The sequence below is a fragment of the Coregonus lavaretus genome (assembly GCF_964263955.1).
Source record: "Coregonus lavaretus genome assembly, chromosome: 1".
Classification (NCBI taxonomy): domain Eukaryota; kingdom Metazoa; phylum Chordata; class Actinopteri; order Salmoniformes; family Salmonidae; genus Coregonus; species Coregonus lavaretus.
This window is the reverse complement of record NC_139988.1, coordinates 47773519-47796620: the sequence shown is the minus strand read 5'-3', so window position 1 is coordinate 47796620 and position 23102 is coordinate 47773519. Positions and strand designations below refer to the sequence as shown.

The 23102-nt window shown below is 43.2% G+C and overlaps 1 pseudogene across 1 annotated transcript in view; it reads left to right on the top strand.

Annotated features, from left to right (window-relative positions):
- The window catches only part of LOC311133326 (tetratricopeptide repeat protein 27-like), a 169084-nt pseudogene that overhangs the window by 27998 nt on the left and 117984 nt on the right, over positions 1-23102 (top strand). The window contains exons 5-6 of the transcript XR_014615196.1: positions 1817-1981; positions 2095-2237. The product of XR_014615196.1 is annotated as a tetratricopeptide repeat protein 27-like (transcript). The remainder of the gene's footprint in view (positions 1-1816; positions 1982-2094; positions 2238-23102) is intronic.

The window sequence follows — 23102 nt, the reverse complement described above, 5'->3', positions numbered from 1 at the left end:
TATGGAAAAAGTCAACGGGTCTGAATACTTTCCGAATGCCCTGTATATGAACGAAATTGTATTTCTACCGGTAAATGTTCTTTAGTATTGTTTTCTTGGGTAACTATGGTATAAGTGGAATAAACACCTCCGTTCTGTACATTGCCTTGGAAAAATGAACTCCGCAAAGGGACTCTGCTCCGCCTTGTTCCGAGAACGTCTGCGTTTATCCCTTCCATAATGGAGTATTAGTCTTTGATATTGGTTTAGCCAGTGTGCACAATTGAGTTTTCCCCTTTTCCTCATATAAGTTGAAGAAATTGTGAAAATGAGACTAAAGGGCACTTTCATAACTCTCCCTCTTGAAACCCCCCCCCCCCCCTTTTTTTTGTTTACCCTTTCTTTCAGGGTGGTTTGAGCTCATTATAGTCCACTTGTTTGCCCAGCATTGGTTTATCCTATTGCATAGACCTGCCACCAGGTCATTAGTAGCAGACCACGGTTTAAGATTATAGGTGACTTCTGTTATGCTTGAAATGTTGGTTTGCAGATTTTTGTTGTGGGGGTGTGTGAGAGTGACGCTTAACAGTGTGTGAAGGGTGACCAGGCTCTGCTGGCGATGAAAGCCAATCCATATTCCAGAGGAGCAGCCAGCGAAAGACCACACAATCCCTTTTACTACTCTGTGTGAGCTCCTGGTTGTGAGAGGCATGCAGATGGAAAAGGGGATTTTTACAATCCATTTTCCCCTCCTACGCATTGCTGTTGGTTTTGAGTTGACGCCGAGAAAATGGGTTAAAATAAAAATTTATTTCAAGCACTGACTGTTATTGTGACCTGTTTTCATTTGCTCTCTTTTTCACTCTACCATAACATTTCCTGAGAATTCATTAATCAGTCAATGTTCATTCTAACAATGCCCAGATAACAGACTTAATAAAAGGATTAGCTGGAAACCCGTCAAGATAAATGCTCATTTGTTCTGTGTGGGCCCATGCTAATATAATATGGTTGCTTTCATGTCACGCTGTACTCATTTGCTGCCAGGGTCGTGATCAGTAGGCATGAAATAGGAGAAAACGTTTTGAAGCTAAGTGAAATGGGTAGGTAGTAGTGATGGCGGGGGGGCGCAGGCAATACAGTTACGTATTACAATATTATTTTTGGACAATATTATATCGATATTTGACTCCAAATCATGTGTAAAAAAATTTAATAAAACTCCCGTTGCACATTTCACAACAGCCCAGGAAGCGAATTTCCTGGTGTGAAGGTGACACGGTGACGGTGACAAGGCGCAGAGTAAATCTCCTTGGCACTCTCCCGGGCTGCCTCATAAATGTTGAATGGGGGAATGCGAGGGTACACCGCATCATGAATTATACACGTTAGGAGCCAGGGATAATATCCACACCGCGCACAGCCTTCAACGAGACCAAACTGGTAATCCTATCGGACGGGGAGAGGTAGAGCAAAGGACAAAGCCAAAACACCTCTTCTCTTTAATGTGTCGCCTCAAGGTATCTCTCGCTCACGATGTTGCTGACGAATGGCCTCATGGGAATGGTCTGCAGGTGCACTGAGCTCTAATGGACCTCTGGATGGTCTTCAAGGGATGTCCGTGATTTAAAAAATGCTGAATACTTCTGTTTTAGGAGTAGATGTGCTAAAAGGGATGTGGGATGGTATCTTTTGAAAACTTTGAAGAAGTGAAAAACAATATTTGTTTTACACCGCTCTGAACTGATAATAGATTATGATAACAATGCAAATAGTTATACATTTAACTAAAATAGAATGACATCTTATCCTTTTACCCCCCTCATCTTCTCTGCAGTAATGAAGTGTGAGCCTCTGTTCTCTGATGGAACCCTCCGGAACCTGTCCATCCAGTTCCACCTTGAATGTGGCTACACCTCTCTGACCTACTATGAGTACAACCCAGCCAAGGAGCACTTCCAACGGGCCAACGAACTCTCTGGCCTAGAGATGAACATGATAGGTAAGTAACAGTCTCAACATACAGTAACAGCCTGGTCTTTAGAAGGCTTACAGTTTTGGTCATAGAAGTGTAAGTATAACATGGTAATTGGATGAGGTCTTTGCTCCACGCAGGTGCTCTGGGCAAATGGACTCGCTTCCAGCAGAACTTCCTTGCCCAGCTGATCCTGGATGTCAAGCATAAGGAGGATACCCAAGCCCCTGAACTAGACGTTGAGCTGACCCTCTCCCCCACCCCACTGGCCAGCCTGCCCAAGGTAAGTATCCAGTGTGATACTAAGTGTCACCAGCAGAGGGGGATCTCTACCCCTCCGCCGTAGATTATATCATGTTGTGGCGCTGAAAGGGCCTTGGAAGATCAGGACGAAAAGTGACTCCAGGGAGACGTTCCACTCTCTCGCTAGCTCGCTGCTTCATTACAGGAGTTGTATGTTCTGTTAAGATGAATTACCATGATCTAAATGTGATTTCTGTCATTCAGAGCACTGTCGGTGGACGCCCTAATGCATATGTGTCCGGTAAATTTCTCAAATGGCCGGTAAATTAAAATCTTCCCGGTCACAGTGTCTGACGCCACATTTTCCTAACGGAAACCCTGACACCACACACACATGCACAACTTACCCCTACCTGCTCCTCCATATCCACTCTGCTCGCCACTGCAAGGCATCCTCAACCCTGGGCTGCATGATCTGCGGAGACTCCTCTCGCCACAGATTTCCTTGCAAGTTCTCGGTTCTAAATTAGATGTAATGTGTAGCTACATAGTTTAGTTACACATATGTGATCCGGGTAGGCATTTCTATTGCTATACTGCCTAGGCTTCATCCTTGGATCCACCCTCGTTTTGAATAGTGAACTGAAGATTAGAGAAAGCAGGTAGCTCTATCGTGGACATGTTGGTTTTGTGATCCAGCAGCATTGCGCGATGATCTGACACTCCGGTCAAGGGACCTTCTCCCAGCCAAGCATGTGGGCCAGTCACCTGCTGATACTTCAGCGGCTTAGCTCTCTCCAGCTATCTGTCTCTGTCTATCTAATCCATCTGACTGACCGTCGTCATCTCGGCCCAGTCTCTCCCTGCTAGAACAATCAAAGCTCCAGTCAGTAGAGCCACACAGCAGTGGAGAGCACCCTGGGCCCAAACCGTGTCACTACCCTCATGATGAAGTGCCTGTTAGAGGCCCATGGTGCAGTGGGTTCACGCACTCACACCCATTCCAAAGCACGGCCAGTGGAAAGGGCCTCCAGCAGCGCCAAGGGTCCCAGGGTGGGTGTTTGGGCTGAACTCTACCCAACAATGTAAAAGGGCAAAGGTGTTTGCTGAGTCTCGGGCAGAGTAGCGTGTTATGGGATGGGGGAGAGAGCGGAGGGGGCTTCAGCAGTGCAGGTTCTTGTTATTTTATTTTGTTTAGCCCCCCCTTCCCCTCTGACCTGTCTGTCTCCACCCTGAGATCCATCTAGTTTTCCATCCAATGTATTTCATCCCATCTGCATTTCTCTATCCTGCTGGGGTTCTGCTTGGACCTTTGATTTAGTATGTAGACTCTACTGGCACCTCTGGTCCTGTTGCCAGTGATGTATGTGTGTGTGTGTGTGTGTGTGAAGTGTGTATGTCAAGAAGGCTGACCTCAACTCCCAAGGGAGGCTTCACTCATTGTCCCCCTGCACATCTACTTTGGCCCTAAGCCATGCTTGTCAGAAAGGCCAAATTAATTCATATGGGGCATGATTCAAGTTTAACAGTGAAAGACTAATCATAAATAATGTAGGCAACTGGTTCAAAGCAAATAAAGCTCTTACAAAATATACAACCTTCCATGAAGAAATCAGTATATCCAATAATTTACTATCCCGCGTTCAATCTGCCAAATTCTGTGGAATCCTCATTGGCAATAAGAAACTGGAAAGATCTCATTTCATTTGTCTCCAATAAAATTGCAAAAGGTATTGTTGTCATCAGCATTCGGAAAGTATTCAGATCCCTTGACTTATTTCACATTTTGTTACATTACAGCCTTATTCTAAAATGTATAAATCAATCCACACACAATAACCCATAATGACAAAGCAAAAACAGGTTTTTAGAATTAAAAAAACCCCCCAGGAAATATGACATTTACATAAGTATTCGGACCCTTTAATCAGTACTTTGTTGAAGCACCTTTGGCAGCGATTACAGCCTCGAGTCTTCTTGGGTATGACGCTACAAGCTTGGCACACCTGTATTTGGGGAGTTACTATTATTATTCTCTGCAGATCCTCTCAAGCTCTGTCAGGTTGGATTGGGAGCGTCACTGCACAGTTATTTTCAAGTCTCCTGAGATGTTTGATCGGGTTCAAGTTCGGGCTCTGACTGGGCCACTCAAGGACATTCAGAGACTTGTCCCGAAGCCACTCCTGTGTTGTCTTGGCTGTGTGCTTAAGGTCGGTGTCCTGTTGGAAGGTGAACCTTCACCCCAGTTTGAGGTCCTGAGCGCTCTGGAGCAGGTTTTCATCAAGGATCTCTCTGTACTCTGCTCCGTTCATCTTTCCCTCGATCCTGACTAGTCTCCCAGTCCATGCCGCTGAAAAACATCCCCACAGCATGATGCTGCCACCACCATGGTTCACCGTAGGGATGGTGCCAGGTTTCCTCCAGACATGACGCTTGGCATTCAGGCCAAAGAGTTCAATCTTGCTTTCATCAGACCAGAGAATCTTGTTTCTCATGGTTTGAGAGTCCTTTAGGTGCCTTTTGGCAAACTCCAAGTGGGCTTTCATGTGCCTTTTACTGAGGACGGGCTTCCGTCTGACCACTACCATAAAGGCCTGATTTGGTGGTGCTGCGGAGATGGTTGTCCTTCTGGAAGGTTCTCCCATCTACGCAGAGGAACGTTGAAGCTCTGTCAGAGTGACCATCGGGTTCTTGGCCATCTTCCTGACCAAGGCCCTTCTCCCCCGATTTGCTCAGTTTGGCCAGGTGGCCAGCTCTAAGAAGAGTTGGTGGTTCCAAATGTCTTGCATTTAAGAATGATGGAGGCCACTGTGTTCTTGGACCTTCAATGCGGCAGAATTTTTTTGGTACCCTTCCCCAGATCTGTGCCTCGACACAATCCTGTCTCGAAGCTCTACGGACAATTCCTTCGACCTCATGCCTTGGTTTTTGCTCTGACATGCGCTGTCAATTGTGGGACCTTATATAGACAGGCATGTGTGCCTTTCCAAATCATGTCCAATCAATTGAATTTACCACAGGTGGACTCCAATCAAGTTGTAGAAACATCTCAAGGATGATAAATGGAAACAGGATGCACCTGAGCTCAATTTCGAAGTCTCATAAGAAAGGGTCTGAATACTTATGTAAATAAGGTATTTCCGTTTAATTTTTAATACATTTGGAAACAAACCTGTTTTTGCTTTGTCATTATGGGGTGTTCTGTGTAGATTAATACATTTTAGGCTGTAATGTAACAATGTGGAAAAAGTCAAGGGGTCTGAATACTTTCTGAAAGAACTGTAAATTAGGCTATCATCGAGTATGGCTAAGCTATTCTTCGTACTGCCAGTGAATTGAAGTTGAACATCGCCAAATGCATCAGTGTAAGTAGGCCTAAAATGTGCAACAAAAAAAGCATTGCCTATAGCTTATTTAATGAAACCCTGGCTGGCTGTTATCCTAGGCAGGGCTCTCCACCCCTGTTCCTGGAGAGCTACCTTCCTGTAAGTTTTCGCTCCATCCGCAGTTGTAACTAACCTGACTCCGCTTATCAACCAGCTAATTATTTAATCTGTCCAAGGCAATAGATCGCAAAGCAGTATCCCCGCCAAACTTTTTGGAAATGGCAAGTTCACTTTCTCAACCATAAATAGTAAAGTGCAAATGCAGTTCAGCAGCTCAAATCAGCAGGATGTGGGGCATTGTTATTAGGAAGGACATCTACCATGGATGGATCGCTAGAATAATGATTATGATCACACTTCATCAATGTAAATATTACGGGGAGACCTATACATTTGGCAGCCAAGCACGAGTTATCAGTGTAGCCTATTATCGTCTAGACAATGGTCAGACCACTTTCCGAATGCATTGTACTTTAAAATGACTAAAATGAAATCGAAACTGTGTAGAAATTATAATGGACCTACATTCATGCAGTTTCTTGACTGTGTCCAGCTCTCTAATAAACACTGAAGTGAAAGCTAGACAGAGCATGGAAAATTGAAAAAACGATGAATGGAGGACTTTTTATTTTATTTTAGCGGCAAGGAAATATAACCAATTTTCAGTGCGGCCCTCCGGACCTTGTTGAAGACTGAATGCTGCCCCTGGGCCAACATTTGTTTGACACCCCTGGTCTACAGAGACTGTTTGAGGATGGCAACTCATTCCGACAGTCGTGCTAGTTCCTCTCCACTCTTTTATCTTCAAATTCTCAACATTTAAGAAATCAATCGACTTCAACTAATATATTTTTGTATTTCCATTCAAAATGAACCTTCTCCCTGTTTCTTTTCAATATCTTTTCAAATTCAATACTCAGTTATTTTGGGGAACAGTTTCCCGGAACACCTCAAGAACTGCACTCCTTCAAATACAAAATGAAAAAAGATCTCCTGGACATTCCATACAATGACTCATCCCAATAATCTTCTGCCACTATTGATTAACCACTGATTGGGCTCCCGAGTGGCGCAGTGGTCTAAGGCACTGCATCTCAGTGCTTGAGGCGACCCCCTGGTTCGATTCCAGCCTGTATCACAACCGGCCGTGATTGGGAGTCCCATAGGGCGGCGCACAATTGGCCCAGCGTCGTCCGGGTTTGGTCGGTGTAGGCCGTCATTGTAAATAAGAATTTGTTCTGAACTGACATGCCTAGTTAAATAAAGGTTTAATTATTATTATTATTTTTTTTAATACATTGTTTTTCATTTTCTTTAAATCCTCAACTATTTAATTATGTTTTATTAAATCAGGAGACAATGTATTTATTTTGTTGTATAAATATTTGAAAGGGGAGGTGCCTTACAAGCCCCTCAGTTTTTTTTCTTCCTCTCCTGCACATGCACTTTTCACTTGCCTTTTTTAACTCCATTTTATGGTTTTGTATTTTTCTTGTGTGCAAATATTTTTTCTGACTGAAGTGAAAAATCTCAAATTTCATTTTTGGTTCTGTGCAGTTGTAAATCAAACATGCACAATGTTTTTTCAATTTATTTTAGAAGAGAGTGAATCGTGCATGGGTGCCAATATGCTTGACCGTATCTGTACCAGTAATTCACTTCTCGCTGTTGGTTGATATGTAGACTTCACAGTGTTAGCCCCCTGGTCTGCCCATCTATTAACCTCCGCTCAGACTGACAATATGTAAGCCCCTGATTATCACACAAAGCTCAAACTACGGGGAGTGATGCTGTTACCGCTCTGTTTGGTTATTACAGCGAGAATAATCTGCTGGGTTTTTGCTTAATCATGCTGAGTAGCTTAGAACCTCTTCACACTTGCTACACTTTTCGTAAAAATACAGTCGGCTACACATTACTCAAATGTAAACTTGCGTAATTGCTACATCTCGACCGCTACCTATGGAGGTAGCGCACGGCACTCGCCTGACAGTTGCCCCACTAGAAGGAGGGCAGTGTAAACAGAATTGTCTCATTGAGTTTACACTCCTGCAGTATAAATGGTAATAGCAGAACCATATTTTTGAAGCGGCTGAAATGTATAGACATTTTCCTAAAATTTGAGACATTTCGTTTTTTTGTTGTTGAGACAATTCTGAAATTGTCGCAGTAGCTACCTGCTGCAGTGAGCCATGTAAAATATGGAAGCCCATCCCCACCACCAAAACCATGTAAAATGTAGCTTAAAAAATAAATAAAAAATAATTTAAAACATTGTGTGGTGATTTCAGATGTGGCACCACAGGTCCCAGGGTGGTGGCATGGGGGCAATGGTTTTCCTGGGGCCCATAGTTTTTTCTGATCTGGTAGTAGGCTAACCTAACCAACTCTGGACCCTAGTCGTAGCGTTTGACATAGTAATAAATCAGCTGTAAAAAAATATATAAAAAAATAAAACACATTAACAAAATAAACTGTTTTGTATGGGCTTTGATTTCTGATCAGGTCATATGTTGTTGTTTTTTTATCCTGGAAAAACTACTGTCCTTAGGGAGGATGAAAACAAACCTTTTACACAGACAGAGACACCTGCGATTGGACAAAACTAACAAAAAGACTAACAGGGTAATCATACAGTATATCAAGTCAAATTTTATTTTACTGCACATTTCAGACATGGAATGCAACACAATGTGCTTCACAGGAGAAAAAACTAATAAAAACAATGAAAATAAAAACAAATATTTACTACACAACTAACATAAGAGGATAAACAAAAGAATAGCAATAAAAACTGAACGACTAAAAAGAACCCTAAGGAAAAGCAAAGCTGTTTTTAAGATCAATTTTAATTATGTCCACAGTTGCGGATCCCCTCAGGTTCTCTGGCAGGCTATTCCAGAGGCTGGGGGCATAGTAACTAAAAGCTGCCTCCATGCCTCTTGGTCCTAGGCTTTGGGATAGTTATAAGGCCAGTGCCAGAGGACCTGAGGGACCTACTGGGTACATAACTTAGAAGCATGTCTGACATGTATTGGGTGCACAATCGTGGATTGATTTAAAAACCAATAGAATAATATTTAAAGTAATTCTAAAACTCACAGGCAGCCAGTGCAGAGACCTTAAAACTAGTGGTGCACGACTCAAGGATTTTTGGAGCTGACTCCGACTCCTGTGATTGGAGTCGACTTTTGCTTGACTCCCTAAACATGCTGGAACGGATGTGCGCACACATACAGACGACCTCATTATTGCAGAGTCCTACTAGGAAGACTACATTTGCGTTCTAGAGGACTCACTTGAGCATGATGCTGCCAATTTGCCTATAAAAGGCCTATTTTGTTTGAATATAGAAGGTGAGGTGTAGGAACTAGAATATATTAGTGATTTTTCTGCTGTGTGCAGCCTTGACGGATCCCGTGGGATGATGCGGCGCACTTGACACTGATAAGCCTATTCTTTGCTATGTTATAGCCCTATTCGGACAGGTATTACTAGAGACGTTGGTTTTGTAATTATTATTCAAGCATGTGCGCTATTCCAGAGGACGATTCACACAGGATTAATTTTTCCAAACTGCCCCCTGTAATTCTTAATTTTTTCAAATTGAATTGACTCTTATGATGGAAGCCTGGAGGTTGTTATTGTAGGCGTGAAGATATTTCAACGTCATGTCTAGACGATAATAGGCTACACTGATAACTCGTGCTTGGCTGCCAAATGTATAGGTCTCCCCATAATATTTACATTGATGAAGTGTGATCATAATCATTATTCTAGCGATCCATCCATGGTAGATGTCCTTCCTAATAACAATGCCCCACATCCTGCTGATTTTGAGCTGCTGAACTGCATTTGCACTTGACTATTTATGGATGAGAAAGTGAACTTGCCATTTCCAAAAAGTTTAGCGGGGATGTTGCTTTGCGATCTATTGCCTTGGACAGGGATCTCCAACCCTGTTTGTGGAGAGCTGCCATTCTGTAGGTTTTCACTCCAACCCTAATCTTAACGCATCTGATTAAATAATTAGCTGGTTGATAAGCGGAGTCAGGTTAGTTACAACTGCTGTTGGAGCGAAAACTTAAAGTATTCAGACCCCTGGACTTTTTCCACAAGTTACAGCCTTATTCTTTAATATATTAAATACAATGTTTTCCTCCTCAATATACACACAATACCACATAACGTATTAAAAATGAGTATTCAGACCCTTTGCTATGAGACTCGAAATTGAGCTCCGTTGCATCCTGTTTCCATTGATCATCCTTGATGTTTCTACAACTTGATTGGTGTCCACCTGTGGTAAATTCAATTGATTGGACATGATTTGTTAAGGCGCACACCTGTTTTATATAAGGTCCCACAGTTGACAGTGCATGTCAGAGCTAAAACCATGCCATGAGGTCGAAGGAATTGTCTGTAGAGCTTCGAGACAGGATTGTGTCGAGGTACAGATCTGGGGAAGGGTACCAAAACATTTCTGCAGCATTGAAGGTCCCCAAGAGCACAGTGGCCTCCATCATTCTTAAATGGAAGAAGTCTGGAACTATCAAGACTCTTCCTAGAGCTGGCCGCCCGGCCAAACTGAGCAATTGGGGGAGAAGGGCCTTGGTCAGGGAGGTGACCAAGAACCCGATGGTCACTCTGGCAGAGCTCCAGAGTTCCTCTGTGGAGATGGGAGAACCTTCCAGAAGGACAACCATCTCTGCAGCACTCCACCAATCAAGCCTTTATGGTAAAGTGGCCAGACGGAAGCCACTCCTCAGTAAAAGGCACATGACAGCCCGCTTTGGAGTTTTCCAAAAGGCACCAAAAGGACTCTCAGACCATGAGAAACAAGATTCTGTGGTCTGATGAAACCAAGATTAAACTATTTGGCCTGAATACCAAGCATCACGTATGGAGGAAACCTGGCACCATCCCTACAGTGAAGCATGGTGGTGGCAGCATCATGCTGTGGGGATGTTTTTCAGCTGCAGGGACTGGGAGACTAGTCAGGATCGAGGGAAAGATGAACGGAGCAAAGTACAGAGAGAGCCTTGATGATAACCTACTCCCAAGTGCTCAGGACCTCAGACTGGGGTGAAGGTTCACCTTCCAACAGGACAACAACCCTAAGCACACAGCCAAGACAACACAGGAGTGGCTTCGGGACAAGTCTCTGAATGTCCTTGAGTGGCCGAGCCAGAGCTCGGACTTGAACCCGATCGAACAACTCTTGAGAGACCTGAAAATAGCTGTGCAGCGACGCTCCCCATCCAACCTGACAGAGCTTGAGAGGATCTGCAGAGAAGAATGGGGGAAACTCCTCAAGTACAAGTGTGACAAGCTTGTAGCGTCATACCCAAGAAGACTCGAGGCTGTAATCACTGCGAAAGGTGCTTCAACAAAGTACTGAGTAAAGGGTTTGAATACCTACAGTTGAAGTCGGAAGTTTACATACAGTTAGGTTGGAGTCATTAAAACTAGTTTTTCAACCACTCCACAAATGTCTTGTTAACAAACTATGGTTTTGGCAAGTCGGTTAGGACATCTACTTTGTGCATGACACAAGTAATTTTTCCAACAATTGTTTACAGACAGATTATTTCACTTATAATTCACTGTATCACAATTCCAGTGGGTCAGAAGTTTACATACACTAAGTTGACTGTGCCTTTAAACAGCTTGGAAAAATTCCAGAAAATGATGTCATGGCTTTAGAAGCTTCTGATAGACTAATTTACATCATTTGAGTCAATTGGAGGTGTACCTTTGGATGTATTTCAAGGCCTATCTTCAAACTCAGTGCCTCTTTGCTTGACATCATGGGAAAATCAAAAGAAATCAGCCAAGACCTCAGGAAAAAAATGTGTAGACCTCCACAAGTCTGGTTCATCCTTGGGAGCAATTTCCAAATGCCTGAAGGTACCACGTTCATCTGAACAAACAATAGTACGCAAGTATAAACACCATGGGACCACGCAGCCGTCATACCGCTCAGGAAGGAGACGCGTTCTGTCTCCTAGAGATGAACGTACTTTGGTGCGAAAAGTGCAAATCAATCCCAGAACAACAGCAAAGGACCTTGTGACGATGCTGGAGGAAAAAAGCCAGACCATGGTTTGCAACTGCACATGGGGACAAAGATCGTACTTTTTCGAGAAAAGTCCTCTGGTCTGATGAAACAAAAATAGAACTGTTTGGCCATAATGACCATCGTTATGTTTGGAGGAAAAAGGCGGTAGCCTGCAAGCCGAAGAACACCATCCCAACCGTGAAGCACGGGGGTGGCAGCATCATGCTTTGGGGGTGCTTTGCTGCAGGAGGGACTGGTGCACTAAACAAAATAGATGGCATCATGAGGAAGGGAAATTATGTGGATATATTGAAGCAACATCCCAAAACATCAGTCAGGAAGTTGGGTCTTCCAAATGGACAATGACCCCAAGCATACTTCCAAAGTTGTGGCAAAATGGCTTAAGGACAACAGAGTTAAGGTATTGGAGTGGCCATCACAAAGCCCTGACCTCAATCCTATAGAGCATTTGTGGGCAGAACTGAAAAAGTGTGTGCGAGCAAGGAGGCCTACAAACCTGACTCAGTTAAACCAGCTCTGTCAGGAGGAATGGGCCAAAATTCACCCAACTTATTGTGGGTAGCTTGTGGAAGGCTACCCGAAACATTTGACCCAAGTTAAACAATTTAAAGGCAATGCTACCAAATACTAATTGAGTGTATGTAAACATCTGACCCACTGGGAATGTGATGAAAGAAATAAAAGCTGAAATAAATCATTCTCTCAACTATTATTCTGACATTTCACATTTTTAAAATAAAGTGGTGGTCCTAACTGACCTAAGACAGGGAATATTTACTGGGATTAAATATCAGGAATTGTGAAAAACTGAGTTTAAATGTATTTGGCTAAGGTGTATGTAAACTTCCGACTTCAACTGTATGTAAATGTGATATTTCCGTTTTGTATTTGTAATACATCTACAAAAATGTCTAAACCTGTTTTTGCTTTGTCATTATGGGGTATTGTGTGTAGATTGATGAGGGGGAAAAAACAATTTAATCCATTTTAGAATAAGGCTGTAATGTAACTGTGGAAAAAGTCAAGGGATCTGAATACTTTCCGAATGTACTGTGTGTATATATAAACAAACTGAACAGTACCGAACCCAAAATCGAACCTTATGGAACGTTACATGATATGTATTCTCTGAGTTATGTTCACCAAGGGTGACAAACTCTCGACCGGTTAAATAATTTATGTCCTAAACCAATTTAGAAATGGACCAGAGAGGCCAACTCACCTCTCCTGTCTGTCCAGAGGGACATCATGGTCAACAGTGTTGAATGCAGCACTTAAATCCAAGAGTACAAGGACAGAGAGCTGTTTGGCATCTGTGTTGGCTCTAAGATCATTTAGCATTTTAACTAAGGCTGTCTCTGTGCTGAGCCAGATTGGAGTTTTTCAAAAAAAATTAGCTGTTTGAAAACCAATTTCTTCAGAATTGTTCTTAAGAGTGGAAGGTTGGAGTGATTAACAATTAAAAACAGTTTTGAAGAAGGTGGTGGGGATAGGATCGAGAAGGCAGGTAGAAAACTTAAGTTGTGTTATCACTTGAGCATATCTGTGTCAACCAGGGAAAATAAATCCATAGTGCCTTTGCGTGGTAGGCTAGGACACATATCATCAAACATCTAATCAGGTCTTGCTTGACTGATACCCAGCCTAATTGTTTTAATCTTATCTCTGAAATATGCCGCAAACTCATCATATTTAGATGTGGAGGAACGTTCACATAGGTTTGCGGGGGATAGGATTTATCAGGCCATCAATGGTCGGGAAGAGCACTCTCAAATTATTTTGATTTAGTGATCAAGTTAGAAAAATTTGCCCGTCTGGCATTTCTAATTGCCTTGTTATATATGCCAAATTGCTCTCTCAGAATATCATAATGGACCTGCAACTTTGACTTTCTCCACTTCCGCTCTGCTTCTCTGCAATTTCTCTTTAATTTAGTCGTTTTCTCACTCATCCACGGGGCTCTCCGTTTGGATGTGGCCTTTTTCAACTTTACTGGCGCTATGGCATCAATGGTTGCCCTTAATTTGATATTAAAGTTAGCAATTAAATCATCAGAAGAGGAAGGCCAAACAGGTGATGGGGTATTGTTCATACACTCAATAAAATCTGTTACAACTTCAGAGGTACAATGGCATTTCTTAGTAATGCGTTCAGTATTACCCTGTGCTATGGGCATCAAGGTAGTAACAAATACACTGTGATCAGATAAAGCAACATCAAGAATAGAGGATATGTCAATAGAAAGCCCATTGGTAATAACCAGGTCCAGTGTATGGCCGCGGTTACGGTTGGGCCCAGTAACATGTTGGATTGTCCATAGAGCTCAAAAGATTAATAATTTCAATGGCCTTGGAGTCAGTCTCTTTGTCAACATGAATATTAAAATCGCCCAACACAGTGATTTTTTTTATAGTGCTCAAGGACAATAGTTCAGAGAAATCATTTAAAGAAAGTGGGGCAGTGCTTTGGTGGCCTATATAGGGTTATGGCCAGCACTGGTGGTTGACAGTTAAATAGTAGATCATGATGCTCAAAAGACCCAAAGTCGCCAAATGAAATGTCCTTACAGCTTAGAGCATTAGTAAAAATAGAGGCTGTCCCCCCACCCCTTTTCCCTTTTCTGATAGAGTATGAAAATATGTAGTCTGGGGGGGGAGGCTTCAATAAGAGCTGCACTACAGTCTGAAGACAGCCATGTTTCAGTGAGAAACATGCAATCAACTTTGCACTCAATAATGAGGTCATTCATGAGAAAGGTTTTACTAGGGATTGCTCTAACATTTAAAAGTGCCATATTCAATGAGTGTGGGCCACTTTGCCCCTGGGGCATCTGCCTAAAGGTAACCAATTGAATAACAACCAAATTATTAACGTTACGTTTTCTGACAGTCTCCAATCTATCAGAATGGTAAGAGATGACAGTTTGTATAAACTCACTAGAAGGCAGAGTTAAAGGAACATAAATTGGGTTAGTTTCTTCAGGTACTCGTTTAGGGCAAAGAGTCAGCTGAAAAGTTCAGAACCCCTTCGGTATCACAGGAGGGGGCCAGAGATGATAATTATCTTCCCAGTGCTAGTGAGGGTCTTTAAAACATTTTTTGCAGTCCTCCCTAAAACGAAGGTCGTTAGAACCTACGTGAGTGACGATGGTGTCAATATTGGAGTAGTTGGTCAGAACCGTGGGCAGGAGAGAGTTGATGTCATGGACATGGGCTCCTGGGTGACAGTGGACCCTGGTCGGTCCACAGACCGTGGGCAGGCCAAAATCTCTCACCATTGAGCTGCCCATAATGATGGTGGTCATGATGGAATCTGATGGGGAAATGACCTGCTGAACTGTGGTGGCCGTGGGGAGGGTGCCACTGGGCTGTTGATATACACCCAGGATCTGTGCTGACTCCCGGGGCTGGTAGGTCCGTCTCAAGTGGGGCAAAGCTGTTTGATAGCTGGATCTGATCTTCTCGGATAGATGGGTGGCCAGACTACCTTCCCAATCTCCTACGCCTTGCGAGTGTCTGGTCTCCCATGGGCCGTGAAGTTGAGCTTAACATGTCTGATGGATTGGGACAGTTTAATGCCGCCCGACTCATCGGACGCTTTGCTATAGGAGGCATTTAAAACAGATTTGGTTTGACTGGTTTACAGCAAGGTCGGTGTACTTCAAAAGCAGGTTTTCCTTTTCTCGCAGCTGAGCTAAAAGCCGGACGATCTCTTCCCTAAGATGCTTGATGGTAGTGCATTTAGGGCAGACAAATCCCTGTCCATTTTCCAGTTCTACCTTATCTTTATCTTGTGATTGTGTGGAAATCATCTCACACCTGAAGCATTTGTGCCTAGCCGTGGATAAAAACACCAGTGGGCTAGCACTGCTAGCATTAGCTGTTAGCCATAATGAAAATAGAGTAGGCTAACTGCTACTTAACAGGAATCCGGGACATTAACTTGCGGTCCCAGCCGTAAAGGCTGACCGGTTTGCGGAACCAGTAGCAATATAAACTTCAGCTATGATTTTAAAAACAATTTAATGAAAGCTATTAAATAAAAACAACAAACCGAGTGTAGACAGTACACTGTTCTGTTGCGCGCTCTGATGACGTCTGTTGCGTGATGACGTGAATCCAGTAGGGTGACATGATGTAAAAGATGCGCCGGCTAAACATCACTATTGTGTTTATTGATTAATTCCAGTCAATTTTTTTATTAAAAAGACCTAGGTAGCTTAGCCACCGGAAGTGTGAATATAAACCAAATTTGATCAAATTCACATTTTCTCTGAACAAAAATAAATGGGCCTATTTTAGGCTATAAATACATAGCTTAGGCTATAAAAACATGACGTTACATTTCCCCTGGCCAGGCCCAGATGGAATCAGAGCACATAGGCTTGTCTAGGCTACTTGCAGCTGTGGTTGTTATCATTGACAAATCATTAAAAAAATTGGTGGCTGGTATGGGCTTCCATATAAAACAGCTCGTTGTGATGAATTCACATACCCACGTTTTCAGTCGCAATTTGCTTTTACCGCATGTAATGATTTGCATGATATTGATAAAAATGAAGCCTGGTTTGTTGTAAGGTGGGCCTACTGTACTTTTATATTTGTGTGAGAGGGTTAATTGTCATTTTTGATAGGCTAACGTTACTTGAAGACATGCTGTTATAGCAACTCTTGAAGCTAAAATGTAATGACTGTAACCTTCAGACGAGAAAATAAACCCTTTAATTGTCTGTATGTACATGCTTGTGAATTGTTGCATTATTCAAGAGTGTAATGTGGTTTGGTTGAATTATTCAATCGGGTAATATGTTTTAGAAAATGTAATGAGTGTAGCCTACAGCTGATCAGCCTACAGCTGATCGTGGACTACAGGAAACGGAGGGTCGGGCATGCCCCTATTAACATCGACAGGGCTGTAGTAGAGCGGGTCGAGAGCTTAAAGTTCCTCGGTGTCCCCATCACTAAGGATCTATCATGGTCCACACACCAACACCGTCATGAAGAGTGCACAACAATGCCTCTTCCCCTTCAGGAGGCTGAAAAGGTTTGTCATGGGCCCTCAGATCCTCAAACTTCTACAGCTGCACCATTGAGAGCATCTTGACTGGCTGCATCACCACTTGGTATGGCAACTGCTTGGCATCCGACCGCAATGCGCTACAGAGGGTAGTGCATACAGTGGGGGAAAAAAAGTATTTAGTCAACCACCAATTGTGCAAGTTCTCCCACTTAAAAAGATGAGATAGGCCTGTAATTTTCATCATAGGTACACGTCAACTATGACAGACAAAATGAGAATTTTTTTTCCAGAAAATCACATTGTAGGATTTTTAATGAATTTATTTGCAAATTGTGGTGGAAAATAAGTATTTGGTCAATAACAAAAGTTTCTCAATACTTTGTTATATACCCTTTGTTGGCAATGACACAGGTCAAACATTTTCTGTAAGTCTTCACAAGGTTTTCACACACTGTTGCTGGTATTTTGGCCCATTCCTCCATGCAGATCTCCTCTAGAGCAGTGATGTTTTGGGGCTGTCGCTGGGCAACACAGACTTTCAACTCCCTCCAAAGATTTTCTATGGGGTTGAGATCTGGAGACTGGCTAGGCCACTCCAGGACCTTGAAATGCTTCTTATGAAGCCACTCCTTCGTTGCCCGGGCGGTGTGTTTGGGATCATTGTCATGCTGAAAGACCCAGCCACGTTTCATCTTAAATGCCCTTGCTGATGGAAGGAGGTTTTCACTCAATATCACGATACATGGCCCCATTCATTCTTTCCTTTACACAGATCAGTCGTCCTGGTCCCTTTGCAGAAAAACAGCCCCAAAGCATGATGTTTCCACCCCCATGCTTGACAGTAGGTATGGTGTTCTTTGGATTCAACTCAGCATTCTTTGTCCTCCAAACACGACGAGTTGAGTTTTTACCAAAAAGTTATATTTTGGTTTCATCTGACCATATGACATTCTCCCAATCCTCTTCTGGATCATCCAAATGCACTCTAGCAAACTTCAGACGGGCCTGGACATGTACTGGCTTAAGCAGGGGGACACGTCTGGCACTGCAGGATTTGAGTCCCTGGCGGCGTAGTGTGTTACTGATGGTAGGCTTTGTTACTTTGGTCCCAGCTCTCTGCAGGTCATTCACTAGGTCCCCCCGTGTGGTTCTGGGATTTTTGCTCACCGTTCTTGTGATCATTTTGACCCCACGGGGTGAGATCTTGCGTGGAGCCCCAGATCGAGGGAGATTATCAGTGGTCTTGTATGTCTTCCATTTCCTAATAATTGCTCCCACAGTTGATTTCTTCAAACCAAGCTGCTTACCTATTGCAGATTCAGTCTTCCCAGCCTGGTGCAGGTCAACAATTTTTGTTTCTCGTGTCCTTTGACAGCTCTTTGGTCTTGGCCATAGTGGAGTTTGGAGTGTGACTGTTTGAGGTTGTGGACAGGTGTCTTTTATACTGATAATAAGTTCAAACAGGTGCCATTAATACAGGTAACGAGTGGAGGACAGAGGAGCCTCTTAAAGAAGAAGTTACAGGTCTGTGAGAGCCAGAAATCTTGCTTGTTTGTAGGTGACCAAATACTTTTTTTCCACCATAATTTGCAAATAAATTCATAAAAAAAATCCTACAATGTGATTTTCTGGAAAAAAAATTCTGAATTTGTCTGTCATAGTTGACGTGTACCTATTATGAAAATTACAGGCCTCTCATCTTTTTAAGTGGGAGAACTTGCACAATTGGTGGCTGACTAAATACTTTTTTCCCCACTGTACGTCCCAATACATCACTGGGGCCGAGTTCCCTGCCATCCAGGACCTCTATACCAGGTACTAAAAATTGTCATAGACTCCAGCCACCCAAGTTATAGACTGTTCTCTCTGCTACCGCACGGAAAGCGGAACCAACAGGACCCTGAACAGCTTCTTCCCCCAAGCCATAAGACTGCTAAACAGTTAGTCCGGGTAGCTACTTGGTTAACTATTTAACTATCTGCATTGACCCTCATTATATACGCTGCTCCTACTGTTTTATCTATCCTATTGCCTAGTCACTTTTATTCGTAATTATATGCACATATCTACCTCAATTACCTCATACCCCTGCACATCGACTCGGTACTGGTACCTCGTGTATATAGTTATATAAGTTATCGTTACTTATTATTGTTCCCCACGTTTGTTTGTACGTTAGTCACACTATTTATTTCAGACAGCACTGGCCCGATTTTGACAACTTGGTTGAATGATGAGTCTTGCCATAGAGATCAGGCATTTACTAAATAATTTGCAAAAGTCTGAGGAGGGGGTATTTCCCTTTTGTGGGGAAAAAACTAATTCTGGTTGGCTGGGCCTGGCTCCCCTGGCTTCTGATTGGCTGGGCCGCCCACCCATGGCTGCATCCCTGCCCAGATGTGAAATCCATAGATTAGAGCCTAATACATTTATTTCAATTTACTGATTTCCTTATGAACTGTAACTCAGTAAAATCTTTGAAATTATTGCATGTTGCTTTATTTTATATGGTAGGGGTGCATCATTCGTGGGGGACTACATGTTTACTATTGCCTTTTTTGATAATGGTTAGTTATACACCCAGCAGTCATACGAGACAGAACTTACTTACCAAGCTCTCTCTCTCTCTCGCAAGACTGAGAGGTTGTGTGGAGGGCTCTGTCCTTTTTTTTCTGTAGCTTATTTGTTATTCCTATTTTCAAGGAGGGCTAAAACATATTTATTGTGCCCCACGATGAAATCGTAGGGTGGACATGAACCTCTCGCTGTCCGATCGTACGTTAGTCACACGCAATATCTCAGACACCACTGGCCTGATATTTACGAAACTTGGGTGAATGATGAGATAGAGATCTGGCAATTACAAAATTACACTGATTGGCCCAAGGGGGCGCTATAGTAATAAACTGAAATTCCAGACTTTGAACAAGCATATCTCTTCTCCCGTTTGAGCTTGATTTGTTGTCACTAATTGGCCCAAGGGGGTGTCCCTGCATCATTCGTGGGGGACATGTTTACTATTGCCTAGTTACTTTTATTATTACGTGTTATTACTTTTCTATTATTTCTCTTTTCTTTCTCTGTCCGTTGTTGGGAAGGGCACGTACAGTTGAAGTCGGAGGTTTACATACACCTTAGCCAAATACATTTAAACTCAGTTTTTCACAATTCCTGACATTTAATCCTAGTAAAAATTCCCTGTCTTAGGTCAGTTAGGATCACCACTTTATTTTAAGAATGTGAAATGTCAGGATAATAGTAGAGTGACTTTATTTCAGCTTTTATTTCTTTCATCACATTCCCAGTGGGTCAGAAATGTACATACACTCAATTTGTATTTGGTAGCATTGCCTTTAAATTGTTTAACTTGGGTCAAATGTTTTGGGTAGCCTTCCACAAGATTCCCACAATAAGTTGGGTGAATTTTGGCCCATTCCTCCTGACAGAGCTGGTGTAACTGAGTCAGGTTTGTAGGCCTTCTACCCACACATTTTCTATAGGATTGAGGTCAGTGCTTTGTGAAGGCCACTCCAATACCTTGACTTTGTTGTCCTTAAGCCATTTTGCCACAACTTTGGAAGTATGCTTGGGGTCATTGTCCATTTGGAAGACCCATTTGCGACCAAGCTTTAACTTCCTGACTGATGTCTTGAGATGTTGCTTCAATATATCCACATAATTTTCCTTCCTCATGCCATCCATTTTGTGAAGTGCACCAGTCCCTCCTGCAGCAAAGCACCCCCACAGCATGATGCTGCCACCCCCGTGCTTCACGGTTGGGATGGTGTTCTTCGGCTTGCAAGCTACCCCCTTTTTTTTCCAAACATAATGATGGTCATTATGGCCAAACAGTTCTATTTTTGTTTCATCAGACGAGGACATTTCTCCAAAAAGTAAGATCTTTGCACCCATGTGCAGTTGCAAACCGTAGTCTGGCTTTTTTATGGCGGTTTTGGAGCAGTGGCTTCTTCCTTGCTGAGTGGCCTTTCAGGTTATGTCGATATAGGACTCGTTTTACTGTGGATATAGATACTTTTGTACCTGTTTCCTCCAGCATCTTCACAAGGTCCTTTGCTGTTATTCTGGGATTGATTTGCACTTTTCGCAACAAAGTGCGTTCATCTCTAGGAGACAGAACGCGTCTCCTTCCTGAGCGGTATGACGGCTGCGTGGTCCCATGGTGTTTATACTTGCGTACTATTGTTTGTACAGATTAACGTGGTACCTTCAGGCGTTTGGAAATTGCTCCCAAGGATGATCCAGACTTGTGGAAGTATACAATTTTTTTCTGAGGTCTTGGCTGATTTATTTTCATTTTCCCATGATGTCAGGCAAAGAGGCACTGAGTTTGAAGGTAGGCCTTGAAATACATCCACAAGTACACCTCCAATTGACTCAAATGATGTCAATTAGCCTATCAGAAGCTTCTAAAGCCATGACATCATTTTCTGGAATTTTCCAAGCTGTTTAAAGGCACAGTCAACTTAGTGTATGTAAACTTCTGACCCACTGGAATTGTGATACATTGAATTATAAGGGAAATAATCTGTCTGTAAACAATTGTTGGATTACTTGTCATGCACAAAGTAGATGTCCTAACTGACTTGCCAAATCTATAGTTTGTTAACAAGAAATTTGTGGAGTGGTTGAAAAACGAGTTTTAATGACTCCAACCTAAGTGTATGTAAACTTCCGACTTCAACTGTAAGTAAGCATTTCACTTAGTCTACACCTGTTGTTTACGATTACAATTTGATTTGATTTAGAAGAAAAATGTGTCATTGTTGAATAGTTTGGGCTTAGTGGCTACTGTAATATGTACTGTCAATTTGAGCTGCAGACCAAGAATGTCAGCTTACCAGCCACAACGAAAGGTAAGGCAAGGATGTAATGTGAATTGAAAAGTAGAATTCTCTTTCACCACCCTGCTCCTCAGACTCCTTCATATCTCGTAGTGGTAATAAGGCCTTGGCTCCGGTTATTTCAGGGATGCCTCGAAGAGGCACAACTCTGGAGAAAGGAGTGAAGATTATACTGGGCCCATAGATACATCAGGGCTATTCACATTGATTGGAAAATCCATCTGTCCTGTCTAACAGTGACAGGATTGCAATCAAATCAGAAGTGTTGCTGACCTTGAGGCCCAGATTGGAATACCCCTACCATATACTGTACATCTCCTGTATGCAAGTCTTCTTATGTGTCCTGTATTTCTTCAGTCATCTCCAAGAACAGAGCTGGCCTCCGTCGTCCTCCTGGCTGTGGCGGGGATCCAGCTAGCTCCCAGGCTCTGCTACTCAGGGTAATGCCGTCATTACTGGCTGAGGGGAAGTAAATGGGCTCAATCAAGCCCATCATTAGCCAGAGCTCACTGGCTGGCTGGAATGGAGAGAAGGAGAGAACTGGTAGACGCTACAGACTCCACTCCACAGCACCACACAACACCGGCAGCAAGGGGAGACCCCAGTGCCAAAGGGCCCTGTCTGTCTTTGTCTTCCTCTGAAATAAGACCTCCTCAATGGCAGAAAATGGTGGCATGCACATCCAATACCCTTATGTCATGAAAAACGTCATTTGGAATCTGAGCTGAGGAATGCTAACCCTGTGGAGATACAGTACATGACCCAAATTAGTTGGACACCTGCTCGTCGAACATCTCATTCCAAAGTCATAGGCATTAATATGGAGTTGGTCCCCCCTTTGCTGCTATAACAGCCTCCACTCTTCTGGCAATGCTTTCCACTAGATTGGAACGTTGCTGCAGGGACTTGCTTCCATTCCGCCACGAGCATTAGTGAGGTCGGGCACTGACGTTGGGCAATTAGGCCTGGCTCGCAGTCGTCGTTCCAATTAATCCCAAAGGTGTTTCGATGGGGTTGAGGTCAGGGCTCTGTGCAGGCCAGTCAAGTTCTTCCACACCGATCTCGTCAAACCATTTCTGTATGGACCTCGCTTTGTGCACGGGCGGATTGTCATTGTGAAACAGGAGAGGCCTTCCCCAAACTGTTGCAAAAAAATTGGAAGCGCAGAATGGTCTTCAATGTTATTGTATGCAGTAACGTTAAGATTTCCCTTCACTGGAGCTAAGGGGCCTAGCCCGAACCATGAAGAACAGCCCCAGACCATTATTCCTCCTCCACCAACCTTTACAGTTGGCACTATGCATTTGGGCAGGTAGAGTTCTCCTGGCATCCGCCAAACTCAGATTAGTCCGTTGGACTGCCAGATGGTGAAGCGTGATTCATCACTCCAGAGAATGCGTTTCCACTGCTCTAGAGTCCAGTGGCGGCGAGCTTTACACCACTCCAGCCGACGCTTGGCATTGCGCATGGTGATCTTAGGCTTGTGTGCGGCTGCTCTGCCATGGAAAACCATTTAATGAAGCTCCCGGCGAACAGTTATTGTGCAGACGTTGCTT